Source organism: Terrapene carolina, unplaced genomic scaffold (genome assembly GCF_002925995.2).
Source record: "Terrapene carolina triunguis isolate 2854851 unplaced genomic scaffold, T_m_triunguis-2.0 Scaffold62, whole genome shotgun sequence".
NCBI lineage: Eukaryota > Metazoa > Chordata > Testudines > Emydidae > Terrapene > Terrapene triunguis.
Genome location: NW_020664413.1, coordinates 5653118 through 5671550, shown reverse-complemented (window position 1 = coordinate 5671550; position 18433 = coordinate 5653118).

Here is an 18433-nt window from a genome sequence, read left to right as displayed (position 1 = left end):
GTGATATTCAATTATTCACCAGGCCTAGAGGGGGTAGGCCAGCTTTGGAGGACTATTTTTATCCGATCAGGAAAGAGCTGCTTTTAACGTTGGGAAAGTAAAAATCAAATTTCCTGCATTGGCATCCTGTAAAAGGTGCTCTGAAATTGGTCTGAAGAAAGAACACACTGTAGCCGCCGGGCTGGTCTCCCTTTTAATGACAAAGTATTCCCCAGTGAATTGCCCAGACTTGCATGCAGTTGTACTTGGCTTCCAAAGGTGGGAACTGCTCTCATCGATTTAATCAGGGCTGAGGAAATGCAGTGAGAAATGTACACAATTCAGAAATTGCGTCGGGTAATGGAGTGGAGGTGCTGGATTCGTGGACGCCTCACGACAGAGAGAAAGGAAGGTCAAAAAGAAACACTGGATTTGGACTCAGATCATCTGGCTTCTGTTCTTGCTTATGACAGTCTCCCTTCCTGACCTTCAGCCAGTCATTTACTTTCTCTGTGCCTCAGTTCCCTCTCTGTAATATGGGGATAACACTTCCTTTCTCCCACCCTTTGTCTATCTTTTCTATTTAGACTGTTAGCTCTAGGGGCAGCGACTGTCACTTATTATGTGTGTGTACAGCGCCTAGCACAATGGGCTCTGATGTCACTTGGGACTTCTAGATGTTACTATAATACAAATAATAATAAACCATTAACATGAATTAACTTCTCCTTCCCAGTCCCTAAACTCTTCCTACACCTCCTCTCATACCCTCTGCTCTTCCCAGTTTTCTCTCTCCACTCTCACCTAGCGTTGTTCTACTTCTTCCAGACTCCTTTTGAAAAGCGGCTGTGATTGGTGTGTGTGTTTTCAACAGTTGCAGTGGCTTTCCAGAGCCCTGAAAGGGTTCAGCTTTGTGAACGGCTGGCGTAAAGGACTGTGATGAGGGACTGTCTTCTTAGACCACATTCCCTAGTGGTCAGAGCACTGGTTAGTCGTACCACCTACTTGCTCAAGTTCTGGGGATTGGTGTTAGGGCCTAGTGGTTCAAGTCTGGGGTGTTAGCTGTAGGAACACCTGGGCCCTCCCAGTTCTCTAGGTCCCAACCCAGGGCCCAGGGACAAGTAGTTGAGGTGTGTGACCTGGGTTAGGTTATCACCCAGCCTACTCCCTGGGTTACTTCCTACCACATCCCAGCCTCTCCTGAGGCATGGTGATGCCCTGGCTTGCGACCTGCAATGCGTCCCCAAGAAAAGGGTCAAGAGATTTCCTTCCTCACTCATAAGCAGCTACCCCACTGTCTCTTCCGTGGTGACTTGCAGCTCTGAGTTGAGATCAGCTTCAGGACGGTGTGGGGGTCCTGCTGGATTCTTGCAGGAGCTACCAGTGCAGATCTAGTCCCTCGCATTGACCACCCTGGCTGAGCTGTGCCCTTTTCAGTGCACGTCCACTGAAAGCTCGGTTTGGGGGAGCCTCCTGGGACCAGACATGTTCCTTAACCTCCTGTTCCCCCGTGTGGGGTTTGCACACTCCATCACAAAGACGCTGATGTCTGCTGGTGCTCTCAAACTCTTGGAAGCCCCCTGCTACATCCATTGTGAGAATACTCCATGATTAGAGAGCTTTGGAAGGAAGTGCATAGAAAATCTATCTATCTATCTATCTAGAAACATAGGGCTGGAAGAGACCGTGAGAAGTCATCAAGTCCAGAAGTCCAGCCCCCTGCACTGAGGCAGGACCAAGTAAACCTAGACCATCCCAGACAGGTGTTTGTCCAACCTGTTTTTAAAAACCTCCAAAGATGGGGCTTCCACAACCTCCCTTGGAAGCCTATTCCAGCGCTTAACCACCCTGATAGAGATTTTTTTCCCTAATATCTAACCTAATCTCTCTTGTTGCAGATTAAGCCCATTGCTTCTTGTCTTGCCTTCAGTGGACTGATCACAGTCCTCTTTATAACAACCCTTAAACAATTTAAAGACCATGATTAGGTACCCTCTCAGTCTTCTTTTCTCAAGACCAAGCATACTCAGTTTTTTTAACCTTTCCTCGGAGGTCATTATATGGACAGCTGTAATGAATCCTAGAAGTTAGTGTAGCGTTCAGTGACTTTAAGAACACACCCTTGCCTGTTGCTTTTTGTCCATTATATCTAGAGTCTGCTTTGGTTTTGGGGCATGGGGATGTAGAGAAGAGGGCAAAAAGCATAGAAGCAGGTGAAGTGACTGAACAAAAAAGGCAGGGATACTTATAGCTGCCTTTATGCACTCAACAATGTCTGAAATAATTTGGAAGATAGATTAAAATTTATCATCTGCTTAAAATCTGGGCTGCCAGTTGTGTTTAAAGTCTGCTCCCCTTAGATGCTCGGTTGCAACTCCCAGTGACTTCAGTGTGAGCTGAGAGGGAAATGGGGCTTCATGAGCCTGATCCTCCTCACATCCCTCGGCCCACGCCACTTCCCGCAGCCCCCATTGGCCTGGAATGGCGAACCGCGGCCAGTGGGAGCTGCGATCGGCCGAACCTGTGGACATAGGCGCCGACTCCGTGGGTGCTCCGGGGCTGGAGCACCCACGGGGAAAAATTGGTGGGTGCAGAACACCCACTGGCAGCTCCCCGCCCCAGCTCACCTCCGCCTCCGCCTCCTTACCTGAGCGGGCCACCACGTCCTGCTTCTCCCCCCTCCCTCCCAGCGCTTGCGCCGTGAAACAGCTGTTTCGCGCGGCAATCCTGGAAGGGAGGGGGAGGAGGAGTAACGCAGCGTGCTTGGGGAAGAGGCGGGGCCAGGGCGGGGCTTTGGGGAGGGATTAATAGGGGCAGGGAGGGGGCGGAGTTGGGGTAGGGCCGGGGTGCGTGAGCCCCCACCAGCGCCAACAAAATTTGGCGCCTGTGCCTGTGGACGCTGCAGGTAAACAAACCGTCCCAGCCCGGCAGCGGATTTCCCTGACGGGCTGCCTGCCAAAGGTTGCCGATCCCTGGTGCAAATGAAGAGTAAAACCCTTGAAGTCAGTGGAGTCAAATCAGCGAGAGGTGAATCAGCACATTCCCACACAAGTAAACACAAAGCTCTCTCTCTCTCTCTTCTAGCCCTGCCAGAAGGAACAAGATCCATGTTATCACTGGGATTTTCTTACATCATTTTCACTTCTTTGGCTTCCCTGTAGTTACTCTTTATTTACACCAGTGGAGTAAGAATATCAAGTTCTACAAAGTGGTAGAAAATTAAGTGAAAGGTTCTTGTTAATGCTGCTTATGTTTTGTCCCTTTACACCCAAGGCTCAGTGGTGAGGGGTATCAGAGTATAGCAAATTGCTAGTGTGCCGTTATTCCTCGTCCTGTGCAAATAGGTGGGGTAGGGAGTGAGTAGAGCCTTAGCTTCATCCCTTTAATCCAACGGCCAGTGCACTGGAGCCAGTAAAACTGGGGGAGGGCTGGTGCAGATAACTTGCCCCATGGAGCAAGGGAAAGCAGAAGCCAGATGGTGATTATCAGAATCACAATCTGGTTCCTGCCCTTCCCCGGGGGAAGTGTAGTTACTCACCACCCCGCCTTAGACTGGACTGTGCAGTTATAGGCCTCCTTCCTTAGAGGTCTTTAAGGTCAGGCTTGACAAAGCCCTGGCTGGGATGATTTAGTTGGGGATTGGTCCTGCTTTGAGCAGGGGGTTGGAAGGGCAGCCAGCATGTTCCTCAGCCCGCGCCGCTTCCCGCAGCCCCCATTGGCCTGGAGCGGCGAACCATGGCCAGTGGGAGCCGCGATCGGCCGAACCTGTGGATGCGGCAGGTAAACAAACTGGCCCGGCCCGCCAGGGGCTTTCCCTGAACAAGCGGCAGACGGGTTTTGAGAACCACTGGACTAGATGACCTCCCGAGGTCCCTTCCAACCCTGATATTCGATGATTCTATGAATACTGGAACCTGTAATACTCCAGCCTTCCTCAACTCTAAACAATCTTAAATTCTTTTTACATGCAGATTAGAACGAGATGAAAATTAATTTTTAAGAGAAAAAAAAATCTTCAGCAACAACCCCAGTGATTTGTTTTAACTTTTCATTTTAATGAAGTTATTCTTATCTTGAATTCCCACACAATCCAATTACCTGGGCAAATTTTAATGCATTTTCTAAATTTAAGCATTCTCATTCTTTTATTAAAAACAGTTATTAGTTTCATAAACCTTCACACATAATTAGAATAAAACCCGTGGGACAATGCTGGTGACTCGGCAGATTCAGTGTTGGTTTTATTATGGCTTTAAAAAAGATGGTAGGATTTTTAAGCAGTTACTGACTATCCACAAACAGGGTGACAAGAGCATCTATTTGCAGGAGAAAACATAAAGTTACATTCAAAGCCAGTCACACTGAGCCCTTTCCTCATTAGCTGGCAATACTGGTAAAACTCAGTGCTTTCAGTGAGTCTTTTTTCTTTTATGTTTGGCTCATTTTTGATCCCACCCGATGAATTGTGGGTCCAAATTCCAAATCACAGAGCTAAACTCAGCTAACCCTAGAGTTGGCCTCAAGTCTCAAAACTGGGATTGAGATCCCTGTCTCAAACGCTGCAAAGATCGGAGATGTTCAGTGTCGTAGTTACAGGGCTAGATACACCTTTATCCCTTTTCTCATCTCTCTGAGGCCATTAGGGTGACCAGATGTCCCGATTTTATAGGGACAGTCCCGATATTTGGGACTGTGTCTTATATAGGTGCCAATTACCCCCCACCCCATCCCCGATTTTTCACCCTTGCTATCTGGTCACCCTAGAGGCCATGTCTGCAGTTATGATGGCATGTGGGGGGGGTGCGGGCTCTGGGAGGGAGTTTGGGTGCGGGAGGAGGTTCGGGGTCCCAGCGGCACTTACTGCAGCTCCCGGCAAGTGGCCGCCAAGTCCCTGCAACCAATGGGAGCAGCGGAGCCAGCCCTCGGTGTGGGGGCAGTGCGCAGAGCCTCCCTGGCTGCCCATGCGCCTAGGGGCCGCAAGGACTTTTAACCGCCCGGTCGGTGGTGCCGAACAGAGCCGCCAGGGTCTCTTTTCAACCGTCCATTCTGGTGGAAAATCAGACACCTGGCAACCCTAAGCGTAGACGTGGGAGGCACTACTCCGGTGTGTAGAAATGTCCACTAGGGTACGTACCGAAGGGGTTGAGGCTTGTAAGGCACTCTACTCTGTTCACCTAAACCATCTATGCTGCTATTTAAATCTGTGAAGAGTGCAGTGTCATGCCGCCATAGGTGTAGACATACTCTGTGTTCACTCTCTCAGAGGTCAGGCCTTGTGCCTCAGACCAGGCCCTGGGCTACAGGACCTCGTGTATCAACCATTCGTATCCTGCAGATCTGACTCAGTTCACCTGATGTTCTTCCCTTCAGGAGTCCGGGGCCAATAGAATACAGGGACTAAACAGCCTTTTTAAGTCAATGGCTTGCAATAGGAACAAAGTGTTAGAGCAGGCATGGGCAAACTTTTTGGCCCGAGAGCCACATCTGGGTATGGAAATTCTATGGCGGGCCATGAATGCTCATGAAATTGGGGTTGGGGTGCAGGAGGGGGTGAGGGCTCTGGCTGGGGGTGCAGGCTCTGGAGTGGGGCCAGAAATGAGGAGTTCAGTGTGTGGGAGCTGGGTCCGGGCTGGGGCAAGGGGTTGTGGTGCTGGGGGAGGGGGAGGGCCAGATTAAATCGGCTGGTGGGCCGGATGTGGCCTGTGGGCCATAGTTTGCCCGCCCCTGGTGTAGACGTAACCATAGTGTTCATAAGTTATTACAGAGGAGCTCCAAATCATTCACATTCGGATCCAGGAGTTTAATTTATCCCATTAAGATAACAGGGCCCACTTGCAAAAAAATGGACCAAGGTCCACAGAAGGGAAAGGACTATGGAGTGGTTCTCCTCAGTTTCTTCCCTGGTATCAGATGTGCTCAGCAGACCCCAGATAAAGTATGCCTGGCTCAGGGTGTCTCCCACTCTCAGGTGCGTTAGAGAGGGAGGAGCAATCACGAGGGGGGTTGAGTCGCTACTCCAAGTGAGGAGGCTGCAGGGAGCCAGATGTAGCTCTCTGATTCAGGGCTGACCGGCCTAGGCATACGTTAGGGCTGTAGAGGGCCAGTTCTGAATGGCACCAGTACAGGATTCTGCTTCCCATGTCACCTTCCCAAACTGTCCTGCCTGTGCCCAGCTCCTGGAACATGCCAGGCATACCGCTCCCTCCCTACCCTGGGGGCTGTCACAGGAAGTAACAGAACCACCTCTGCCGCCTTTACATCATCAGAGGGTTCCCATGCATGGGAGAAATCCTCCACTGGCCTTTTCTGGCTGCTTTACGGCCACTTTGCACAGCTTAGGAGCGCAGACTCCAGCCCTAGCTGACTATACCTTGAATGATAATTGAATATTAACTGGGCTCACGGATTATTCCTCCTGCTGTTTGGCAAATTTACTATTAGCTTTGCCTGCCCCTAATGACAGCATTACAACAGCACGCTCATTTGGACATACGCTATATACGTACATAGCGCTGTGTAAAGGCAGCTCCTTTACTCCTGCAGTCTTATGTATATAGCACATGCTCGGCACTAAATAACAACCTGAGCCAAGAAGTTTGGCTCCAGATGTCTACCCAAATGGCGCAAAGTTCAGGGACCGTTAGATCCAGTATTTTTGTTCGTTTTAACTATTATTATGCAGTGTGACAGAACAGCTGGAACATTGCAATTAAATATAGGCTTAGAGCGTCTCTTAGAATATACCCAAAGAGAGTTAATTCAGTTTTGTCTCTAAGCACTAATAGGCAGACAATAGAGTGGAGTCTCACCTACCCTTTTAGACCTATGTGTCCTTTACTAATTGCCAGTATTTGCCACAAGGTCTCAGCCTCAGCATTTTAATGCAAACCTTCGCATTTCTTTCACAGCAACCTGATCATTCCTCCTTCTACATTAGTATCTTTACCACAAGGTTTTATATTGATCCCCTGTCATGGGGTTGCTTTTCTAAGCATCTCAGCCTTGTTGTTATTTCTCAGGCTCTGTAGACTCCAGGTTCTTTATTGATGCACATGTTGTCCCCGCCCCCCGCCTAGTTTCTGATCAAAGCAATCAATAAATAAGTGCTGTTATTATATTTCCAGACTTTCCGAGGATCCATTAATGGCTAGGCAGTGTCTGCATAAGCAGTGCAAGCTGAACTGGCTGGAGAGCGGAAAGAAGAAAGAGACAGTTACCCAAGTTAATGGCTAGAGTACATATCCTTTACTCACCCAAAGTCAAAGCGCCCCCAGGTCATAGTTCAAGCTGACTTTGAAATAGGAGCTGCAGGTCTAGTGAATGTGATTTGTGAGCGTTTCTAGTGTCTCTGCTCGTTACAAGAGATGAGCAAATAGCCACATTCAGATAGATTATTGCTTAGTAGCACAGGAATTAGGAGTTCAAAAGTACGTGATTTACATAATTCATAATCACAACAGCGATAGCCTTTTTTTTTCTTGTACCGTACTTGACTTCTTAGACTTCCGCAAGTCCTTGATCAGTCTGAAAATAATCCTGTCAAAGCTTTTCCTTACAAATCTATGTTTTCTTAGATGAACTCTGAAGTGCAATTATCTTTGGCGGTAACAAAGCTGTCTGTTTCACTCACCTGAGCTGGTGGTGCAGCAGAATTTGGTTATGCATTTCTTCTGATTCCTTTGTTCTATCTGGGACTAGAGGTTAGGCCTCAGAACTAAACTCAATTCTCAGCTCATTCTGTGTTGGTTTCAAAACAAACTGTGCATTCAATGCCCATAATAGAAGGGGATTGAGAGCACCATATAATGATAGGGGAAAATCCATCCCTAGCAGAACTTTATTGATTGCAGTGCCATTGCACCTGGGAAAAGTTTTGCCCTCAGTATGTGCATAGAATCATAGAATATCAGGGTTGGAGGGGACCTCAGGAGGTCATCTAGTCCAACCCCCTGCTCAAAGCAGGACCAACCCCAACTAAATCATCCCAGCCAGGGCTTTGTCAAGCCAGGCCTTAAAAACTCTAAGGATGGAGATTCCACCACCTCCCCAGGTAACCCATTCCAGTGCTTCACCACCCTCCTAGTGAAATAGTGTTTCCTAATATCCAACCTAGACCTCCCCCACTGCAACTTGAGACCATTACTCCTTGTTCTGTCATCTGCTACCACTGAGAACAGTCTAGATCCATCCGCTTTGGAACCCCCTTTCAGGTAGTTGAAAGCAGCTATCAAATCTCCTCTCATTTTTCTCTTCTGCAGACTAAATAATCCCAGTTCCCTCAGCCTCTCCTCATAAGTCATGTGCTCCAGCCCCCTAATCATTTTTGTTGCCCTCTGCTGGACTTTCAAATTTTTCCACATCCTTCTTGTAGTGCGGGGCCCCAAACTGGACACAGTACTTCAGATGAGGCCTCACCAATGCCAAACAAGTGGGAATGATCATGTCCCTCGATCTGCTGGCAATGCTCCTACAGCCCAAAATGCTGTTAGCTTTCTTGGCGACAAGGGCACACTGTTGACTCATATCCAGCTTCTCATCCACTATAACCCCTAGGTCCTTTTCTGCAGAACTACTGCCTATCCACTCAGTCCCTAGTCTGTAGCAGTGCATGGGATTCTTCCGTCCTAAGTGCAGGACTCTGCACTTGTCCTTGTTGAACCTCATCAGATTTCTTTTGGCCCAATCCTCTAATTTGTCTAAGTCCCTCTGTATCCTATCCCTACCCTCCAGCATATCATCGACTATCAGGGCTGGAAGGGACCTCAGAAGGTCATCTAGTCTAACCCCCTGCTCAAAGCAGGACCAATCCCTGCCAGATTTTTGACCCAGATCCCTAAATGGCCCGCTCAAGGATTGAACTCCCAACGCTGGGTTTAGCAGGCCAATGCTCAAACGACTGAGCTATCCCTCCCCCCTACCACTTTGTTTTCACTACACTGCTCTGCTAGTCCACCTCACCTGAAACTGCATTTCTAATCCTTTGCTTCTCTTCCAGAGAGTGAATTCGCTGTGTAATTACCTCGTATAGCCTTGATCCAGCAAAACACTTATGCACATGCTTAACTTTAAGCTTGTAACCACTGAAGTCCATGGGACTGCTCGTATGCTTAAAGCCGAGCGTTTGCTTAAGTGCTTTGCTGGATCAAAACCTGTGGGAGGGGGTGTTTGGAGGTTAATAATATGAAGGGGCATCCACTGTGGAACAAACAAATGTTCCTGGTAACATGTAGGTACTGGGACTGGAGCCTGTGTTTTCTCATGTGAAATGCTGAATAAACCTTTGTGCTGCCAAGCTCTGAGTGGCTGTTAGAAAAGCAGCCTTACGTTTATTTGTTCACGTGCGTCTCACTCTCTTTCCCTCCTTGACTTAATATTTCCAAGCATTTAGTGCCAGATCTTTCAGTTAGGGTTATCAGGGTATTGACACAAATCCTTAAGTCTCTCTCTCTGCAAGCCTCCTTTTCTTTAGTATTTTAACATGTAGCATCCTTATCAGGCTAATCACTGAATCGGATGATATGTCTACACCACAGTCTTAGCCCATGCTCCAACCTTCCCACCACCACCACCACCACCATCCACACACAAATCCTCAAGCACGTGATTATTTGCATATTGAAGACCGGTGCTTGCTTGCACAGCTGAGGGTAGGAGAGTGGGGAGGGTTAAAGCCTGAGCTATGTTTTTTTGCTCGGTCTGGAACTTGCTCACTTTGTAGTGAGGATGGAGGCAAGATCACCCAAGTGCTGATAGTCCTCCAATGCCCTTCCTCCAATTCCTCCCCAAGGGACAGACAAGTTCTTCTGTAATGGACACAATTGACTGGAAAAGATTCCTAGCGTGTCTCAGCACACAGAACCATGGGCTATGTCCCAGATGCACATGGGTGAATGCAGAAAAAGTGAGAACACAGTGATGTGGGAACAACTTTGCTATGGGAATGTTCATACTTGGGCTAGGTGAACCTGGATGCTCAGATCTGTGTGCCAATCACACCGGTTAACTGTGTGGTGTAGACATTCCCTCAGAGGCAGCATGGTCTAATGCAGGGTTTCTCACACAACCCCAGGAAGGGAGACCAAAGCCGAGCCCCATCACACCAGCCGGGGGGTGGGTGGGCAAAGCCAAAGCCCAAGCCCTGCTGCCCTGGGGGGATCCAAAGCTTAAGGACTTCATCCCTGGGCAGTGGGGCTCAGAGTTTGGCTTCAGCCCCGAGCCCCAGCAAGTCTAATGCCAGCCCTGGCGACCCTATTAAAATGGGATCATGACCCACTTTGGGGTCCTGACCCACAGTTTGAGAACCACTAGTCTAATGGATAGCACTCCAGTCTGGGAGTCAGGAGATCAGGTTTCTATTCCTGGCTCTGCCACTGAGCTGCTGTATGAACTTGGGCCAGTGGTTTCCCCTTCCACCCTTTCGGTGTTTAGATTGTAAGCTCTTCGGAGCAGAGGCTGTCTCTTATGTGCAAAAACTAATACAATGGGACCCAATCTCAGCTGAGTTCTCTGAGAGCTCCCATAGAGCAAAGAAGAATAATCTAAGAACAATTGGCTTCATTGAGAATTGGTTCTTACTTGTGCATTTCACCTTGTGAGCAGTTCACATGTCTTACCTGAAGCCACAGCTGTGGGCTCTGGAACTGCAAAGGTTTAGGCAAATAGAGGAGATATTACTATCCGAGGAAATGCATGTGCCCTCTGCATCTGTTCCGAGATATAGTTTGCTCTCCAACTTTATATTACAAAGAGAGTGCAAGAGGATAAATTTTCAAACTAAAACACGCCACAGACACTCGGAAATAAGTTTATCACAATGTGTACGAGGAAATGTACCAGAGCATATAGCTGAAAGGTCTTTGTTCCATTCTTAGTAATACTTAAACATTTAGGATCTGTGCACCGTTCCTCAACACTACGTTTTGTGAGTGGAACAGGCCTCAAGAGTGTGGTCTTTACAGACCACAGCTTCTTCATACAAGAATAATCTCCCAGCAGATCTCATTCCTCTTAATGTACCTAGTTTGAGTTGAATTTAAGGGCGGGAGCCAAAGGATGGGAAACAGACTCAGTCACTTAAAGCTGAACTGCTACTTGTTGATTGAGAATAAAATACAAGAAGCAGCCCTAAATAATCCTGTATGCTAACACACTGCTCTTCATTACAGGGTGAATGGGGGAGGGAAAAAATTGTGATAATCTTCCCATGAAATAAGTTCTGCCCATTCCCAAAACAAGAGATGGCTAGCAAAGATAATAAGAATAATAATTATAATTAATCATTAATTGATAATTGATAAATTATCATCCTGCAGGATGTTTAGATATTTATTCTGGCTCCATTTGAGGACCAAAAAAAAAAAAAAAATCAAAATATCAAAACTTTTCACAGAATGAAGTCTAAAAAATATTGAATTCCGAAATGTCAAAACAGTTCATTTCCTTCCACGTTGACATTAATCTCCACACCTGCCCGAGCTGCTGCAGTGCTTCATGGGAGCAGTAGTTCTGGGTCCCTCATCTCCATATTCTCTCTTATCTGCCTTTCTATTTTGCCAGACTACATCACCCATAATGCACAGGAGTCTCTCCCTGTGGCTAAACTGCCAGCATGCATAGGAGTGTCTTAGAGAGGAATGTTGCTAAACTACTTGAAATGTTTCATTTTGATTATCCCAACAAAATATTCTACAAAAATCAACCTTTTCCCACAGAACATTTCAATGTCAATTTAACCCCATTTTCCAATGGGAAAATGATTAATTGGAATGTTTTGACCAACCCTACTCAGAAGATTGTACAGATGTTCAAAATGGGATCATACCGATTCTCTAGATTGTGCTGAGTTCTTTGAACCTGGCTCCTTCTCAATGGCGCTTGTATACTCCACTGGGTCTTTTGGGCTTTTCTGCCCTTCCGTGTGGCTCTGATGCCCATCTGGGCTCACTCATCTTGGCTTATTCTTGAATCAAGAAGAATTTTCATCTGTCACATGATAAGAAGTGAGCTGAGAAAATTGTCCGTGAGTATCTGTTTGAATTTTCTGGCAGCTTTTCATTCCGCCACATTTGCAGTCTTTAAGCATTCACTTTCCACCACGCTCAACATTGATGCAGTCGAGCTTCATGGAGGAAAAAAAATGCACTCAAATACCATGGTGGTGGGCGGGGCGTAGGAATAGACAGATAGGCTCACAGAAAAGCAAATCTGAAGTTTGACTTCTCCCAAATTGCTCAAAGCAAATGTTGAGTTTTATATTTGATTATAAAACGGGCCAATGGCAATTCACAATTTAAACTGCCTGTGTCAGTTAGACAGAAATGGCTTATGCAAATGACCAACACACTATCAAACATCAAATTGCCCTCTTACCAGCTTCTCATCAACAGATGGGTTGTCCCGAAGTTCTGAAGTACTCTGACATTGCCAAGAACATCATTTTATGCAGTTCTCAGAAGAGAGTAATTTATTCCCCATCCCACTTGGCTGATGAACATGTTCCTTAGATTGGAACTAGAGAGAAACTAAGGGACCTGCTCCCTTCAAAAAGTTCATTCAAACACTCACTAATTCAGTGGACAGCTAATTCTCAGGGGCTTAAACAACCACACCCAGGACCCTTGAGCAGTTAGCCTTCTATTGTTATTCCAGCTAGCTAGATCAAAGTTAGCTTGGGTATGTCTACATGTGCTGCACTCACACCTCTGACTGCAGGGCAGACATACACTGGGAGACAAAAAAATTAACTATCTCATATGAATACTGTGTATGACTTACAGAATACAGTAGCCTTATATTTGATCCCCAATGGTCTTGCATTGCAAATGTGCAGAATAAATAGGGATCAGAATTTCCATAAGAAATACTAGAAACTCGTAAGCGGGCAATGCAAATGAGTGGGCTACACAGTGCCGCCTACTCATCCTTTTTATTTTGTGCATGAATTTAGGGAACCAATCCTGTGAGGGAATTGAGGGCAGTATACCATTCCCAGGAAGGGCTCAGCGCATTTCATGATCAGGCCCTTAATCAGGATTTATGGATTGTTTATTATTACCAGGCCTATACAAATATAGTGACAGGACTAGTTTGCCCGAGGGCAGTATTTATAAACACCATATCTCACTTCAATTTGGGGAAATAAAGTTGCACATTTGGGCTTGATCTTGCTCCAACGGCAATCAATGGGAGACTGGCCATTGACATCAAAAGTAGATGTTTTATGAGCTTTTTATGTTTAATATTGTGATGGGGTGCCTACCATACACAGGTAAGCAAAGAGTTAACAGGCATCTGAGAACTCAGTTAGCCCACCTTGCTGAACCTGGAGGGTGTGTCAGACTTGATTTGTTATTAGACCCAGCTGGGAAGGAGATGGGTCTCCTCCATCAAAGAAGGAAATGAAAGTATGGGGTGGTCCAGGAGAGGGACCCAAGACAGAGAAACCCAGGAGAGAGGAGGTAGGGAGTTCACTGTCTCTGGGAAGGGCCTGAGCAAGGCAGATGGAAGAAGGCCACAGGGATGGAATTAATCCCTGAGTTGGGCCTGGAAAGAGGACAAGGCGCAGGGAGGCAGTCCTGAGGGGATAATGTTCCAGCAAAGAAAGAGAGAGCTGAGAGAATGTACAGAGAAGCCTTGCATCAATCGGATAAGCAACAGCTTGTTGTAAGTTGCATTTTATATAAGACTTTCTACAAATTAGATTGAGGAAAAAATCTAAAAGTTACTTGTGAACAGTTAATTCAGAGTCTTGAGGGCAAAATCCTGCAAGATATTGAGCAATTCCTGGAAAGTCCTGAGTGTGATATCATGAGTGGAACTGGACAAAGAGGGGCAGATTTCAGGAGGGATGGAGTTTGTTGCAGCACCAGGGGCTCAAGCACACAAGTTGGGGCAAGGCTGATCCCAGACAAACAGAAGCCTCTCCATGTGAAACACAGGTCCTTGTGCATGCTCAATAAAACAGAGATCACACAGCATTAGCCCTTAAATTGTGGGCCTTTGTAATTCCAACTGCTCCTGGCTCTGTTGTTTTGTGGACTTATAAAAATAAGGCATAGTCTGGACTCTTAGAAGTCAGGTGTCATTAGAACTAAAACAGAGGTACTTCAGACAAAGGACAGTCGTGTGCTCCTAGTTGTGTGATGCTGACAGTAGATGGCTTCCAACCAGTTCTCACTAGCCTGAATCTGGTTCCCTCTAACATGTGCTCTGCTCTTAAAGGCACAGTACATACTCCTAGCACTGACTGGCATTCACTACCCAACATGCTTTGTTGCTGAGTAATACGAATGCCCCCCCCCCTTGTGTCTTCTGTCACCAAGATCAATGTTCCTTCCTGAGTTTTGTCATTCCCATTAGTTTAGTTTGACCATTCAACCCATCATCTTCATCATAGGTCCTCACTCTATTCCATGTAAACCTATTTTGCCTTCAATGGACCATCTTGTATTCAGGATGTGCACCTTAAAATTAATGCTGCTTTTCCTGTTTGGTGAGTTACACAATTGTAGAGGTTTACAATGCAAACACTCAATATAACTTTATACCATGGGCTACAGAGGTTATATGTGAGATCAATACATGCAGCAAACTACAAACATTTCATAAAGTCTAAACACATTCTTATCAACTTAACATCTAATATCTATTCTGATAATGCTAGCACACAGGTAAGCAAGACTGGTTATTCCAGCTGTGCATTTGTAAGCATTCAGTGAGGCCTTGGCATGAGCTGGCACCTGGTCTGCCACCATCACACCTGCATTAGAGGTGCGTTAAGTCTGGGCTGGGGGTACAAGCTTTCATGGATGGTGTAGTAAGATGAGGCCATGAAACATAAACCCTTATCAGCGGCCCAGTATGAGGCCTGAGGCCTGAACTAAAGTAATGATCAAGACTTTGCTAACATAAAGCCAAGTTAAGCTGTGAGCCAGAGGCAGGCCCTGCTCACAGAAGCTGGCAAGGAAAGGGCTGATGCTGCAAAAAGATACATACCTAAAAGGTACTGGACACTAGATATCAGAACACTCCAATACTTGTACATTCCACACATAACAAGGAACAAGCTGACCCATCCCAATGACAGGGTCAAAAGGGTAATATGATGGATAGAGTTGTTTTGTTCGAACCAACATGTACAAGGTGAGAGGCGGCACCTTACTACGTAGTGGGGTTGTACCTTGCTACGTAGAGGGGTTGCACCTCAATACATCAGGAGTGATGTGTAACTTGTTTGTACCTGTGTATAAGAATGCATCCCTGAGTGGATATCTTTGTCCAGCCTAGGGGGCAGTGGAAAGTCCCGCCACTGACTGAGCTGAGTCCATTGCCAGGGGGCACATATTCGTAGTACGTCCTCTAGAGTAAAGTCTAGAGGGAACTATTACTGTGCTTCGTTTGACAATAAACCTGGCCAGGTGCCTTCGTACCTTACTAGAGTCTGTGGTCATTGGGGGGTCTCTTGGGGTCTGCTGGGTCAGCGATCTGCGCAGAGCTGGGGCAGCACACAGAGGGAACACGCACGCAGCCGATTGATATCAACATTGAACTGAGCAGAGCACCACACCGGGAGCGTCTGACAACAGATGGGAGTACAAATTAGAACCTGGACTCTGTTTTCATTCGGGATGGAACCCACCTACTTTGCAGTGAGGACACAGGCAAACTCACGTAAGTGCTGGTAGTCCTCCAATGCCCTTCCTACTATTGCCTCAGAAGAATAGCTCTTACGCAATTGCACTAAGAAGCCCCAGTGCAATTCACAGATCATAGGTGTAATGTTAATATAGAAAGTTGATCCAGGAAGCAGGTAAGCTACCACCAATATGCAAATGCCAAGGGTTTTGAGTAGTAGCTGCATTAGTGACCCAAGGATATCTGCAAATAGCATGCATTAGAAGCCAACATGAAGGTAAAGAAAGAATAGATTATTCCAAAGACAGCTGCATCCGCAAAGAAAGGCTCCATCCTACGAACTAAAATGAAATCCTAAAAGTCCTAGCTACTGCTGCTACTAAGAGCAGTCAAAGGTCCTAAGGGAGCCTAAGGCAGGCTTGCTGAAAAATTTCTGTCAAAACTGTTTTTTCAAGGGAAAATTGGTTTTCAACTAAATAAATATTTTAGTGGAAAAAGTGTGTTTTTGTAGAATTATAGAATCATAGATTAGGGTTGGAAGAGACCTCAGGAGGTCATCTAGTCCAACCCCCTGCTCAAAGCAGGACCAACCCCAACTACGGATTCTGTTAAATTAAAAAATAAAAACAAACCTCAAAACCCACACTTCTGATTTTCAGCCAAAAATTGAAATATTTGAATTTTCAGTTGCTGCCACAGGGCTTCATGGGAGTTGTAGTTCAAAGTCACCTGATGCTCCCATTGTCTTCTATGGGCGAGGCTTACCAGCTGGATTTCATCTCCCATGATGCACTGAATATCCAACTGCCACGAAGCACATATCCCTTCACCAAATGAAAGACTGTGGTGCATGATGGGAAGTGTAGTCTGACCGGGGAGCTTGTCCTATAGAGAAGAATGGGAGCATGATTCATCCCAACTACAACTCCCATGGGACACTGCAGAAACATTTTCAGAATAAAAATAAATTGTGTTTTGGCAAAAATATATTGGATTTTTATTCTACAGCAAATATTAAAAATTCACAATCCTCCATTTTCTGACCTTCTCTGACCCTGAGGTTATGAATCTTTTGCATGGTGAATGGCAATGCTTCATCAACAGATGGAGCAGATTCAGTGCTCATCAATTCTTCTAGTTCCTTATCTCTGACCACAATTATCATCTGTTTCATTCGCCCTGAGCTTCAGTGAGCTCAGATCCTCCAGTAAGTCATGTCAAATAAGAGGAAGAGAGAGAGAGAGAAGGAAGGAAAAAGAAAGAACTTTCTCCCATCAGGCAGCTGCCCCGCCAGGAAATGTCTGTACCTACTGCAGGTAGCTCTGTGGTTCCAGGATCAGACACCTGAGTCATCTCAGGACCCATCTGTAAATATGTGGTAGAGATCATCCTCGAATCGAGCAAAAGTTACATTTACACACCCACAATGTGTTCTACCTACATATACTCACAGTACAACTTTGTGAGATGCATTAGCTGTAAGGGGGAAGGTTAAAGGTGTCACAAATACCATACTAGATAATGGCAATCATACTTTGCACTTGCTTAGCACCTTTCATTCAAACATCACAAAGAGTTTTACAAGTACTAATTAATTAGGCCGCCTTGCCGTTAATCATAATTAACCCTCTTTCTAATTAATTAATTGACAGTCACTGTGAGGTAGGTTTCACAGTGATAGCCGTGTTAGTCTGTATCAGCAAAAAGAATGAGGAGTACTTGTGGCACCTTAGAGACTAACAAATTTATTTGAGCATAAGCTGTGAGGTAGGTAACTACAAGAGCTAGTTGAACTATTTCAACTTTCAAAAACTTGCAATTTTAAAAAAGGGACACAATTTTAGCTACCATCTTTTCTAAAAATGTCCCTTTCCCACTGTCCAGAAAGTATAATTGTCCCTATTTCTCAGAGTGATAAGACAGACGCACAGAGTTAAAGGGTATCTCACTAAACTGTAGTGGCAGAACTGAGAGTAGGGGTTTATCTATACCAGAGCCTTTGCCGGTATAGCTACGGTGGCAGAGCCCCCTAGTGTAGACCCCGTGTAAACCAGCAGAAGGAGTTCTGCTGGCATAGCTACATCACTTTCTATCATCTTCTGTCATCACCTTGGCATTTACACCAGGGTTTTTGCCAGCATAACTGTTTGCTGCCAGGTATTATTTCCTCCCCCCCAATTATCCATGTGAACACACACACAATTCTAGCCAATGTAGCCAGGTAGTATAAACCAGGCCTTGATCCAGGATTGGTTAATAATAATAATAGTAATAATAGTAATAATAATAATAATTAATTAACAATAAATTAATACTTCATTGTTTAGTTTTTACTGAGAACCTGAAAAAAAAGAAGAAATTTTTTGATGATTGTTTTCTTTTTCCTGCAAAAAGTGGATTAAAAACAAGAAAGAAATACTTTCCTACCTAGTTCTAATTAGAATCCAGATCCCCTGTTCTTATGGATAGACTGAACTTATTGCAGAGAACTTAAAGAGGCTTTCTGCAAGAAAATATTAGCAGTGCATCTATAAACTGTTTGTTTGCATTGACTGGTTCAGAATATGCAATACTTCACTTTATCCTCTATGCCTAAGATCCACAGTCCATTGGAGTCCACAGAAAGACTCCCATGGGCTTCAACGAGTTTTAGACCACGTATAGTGGATAGAAATTCAAGCCCTTCAATTTCCATTATAAATGTGCCTCTCTACTCTCCACAGATATTTCAACAGGTAAAATAAAATTCAGTCAACTGAGGAAATATTTATAAATGTGTGTGTGTGTGTGTGTGTGTGTGTGTGTGTGTGTGTGTGTGTGT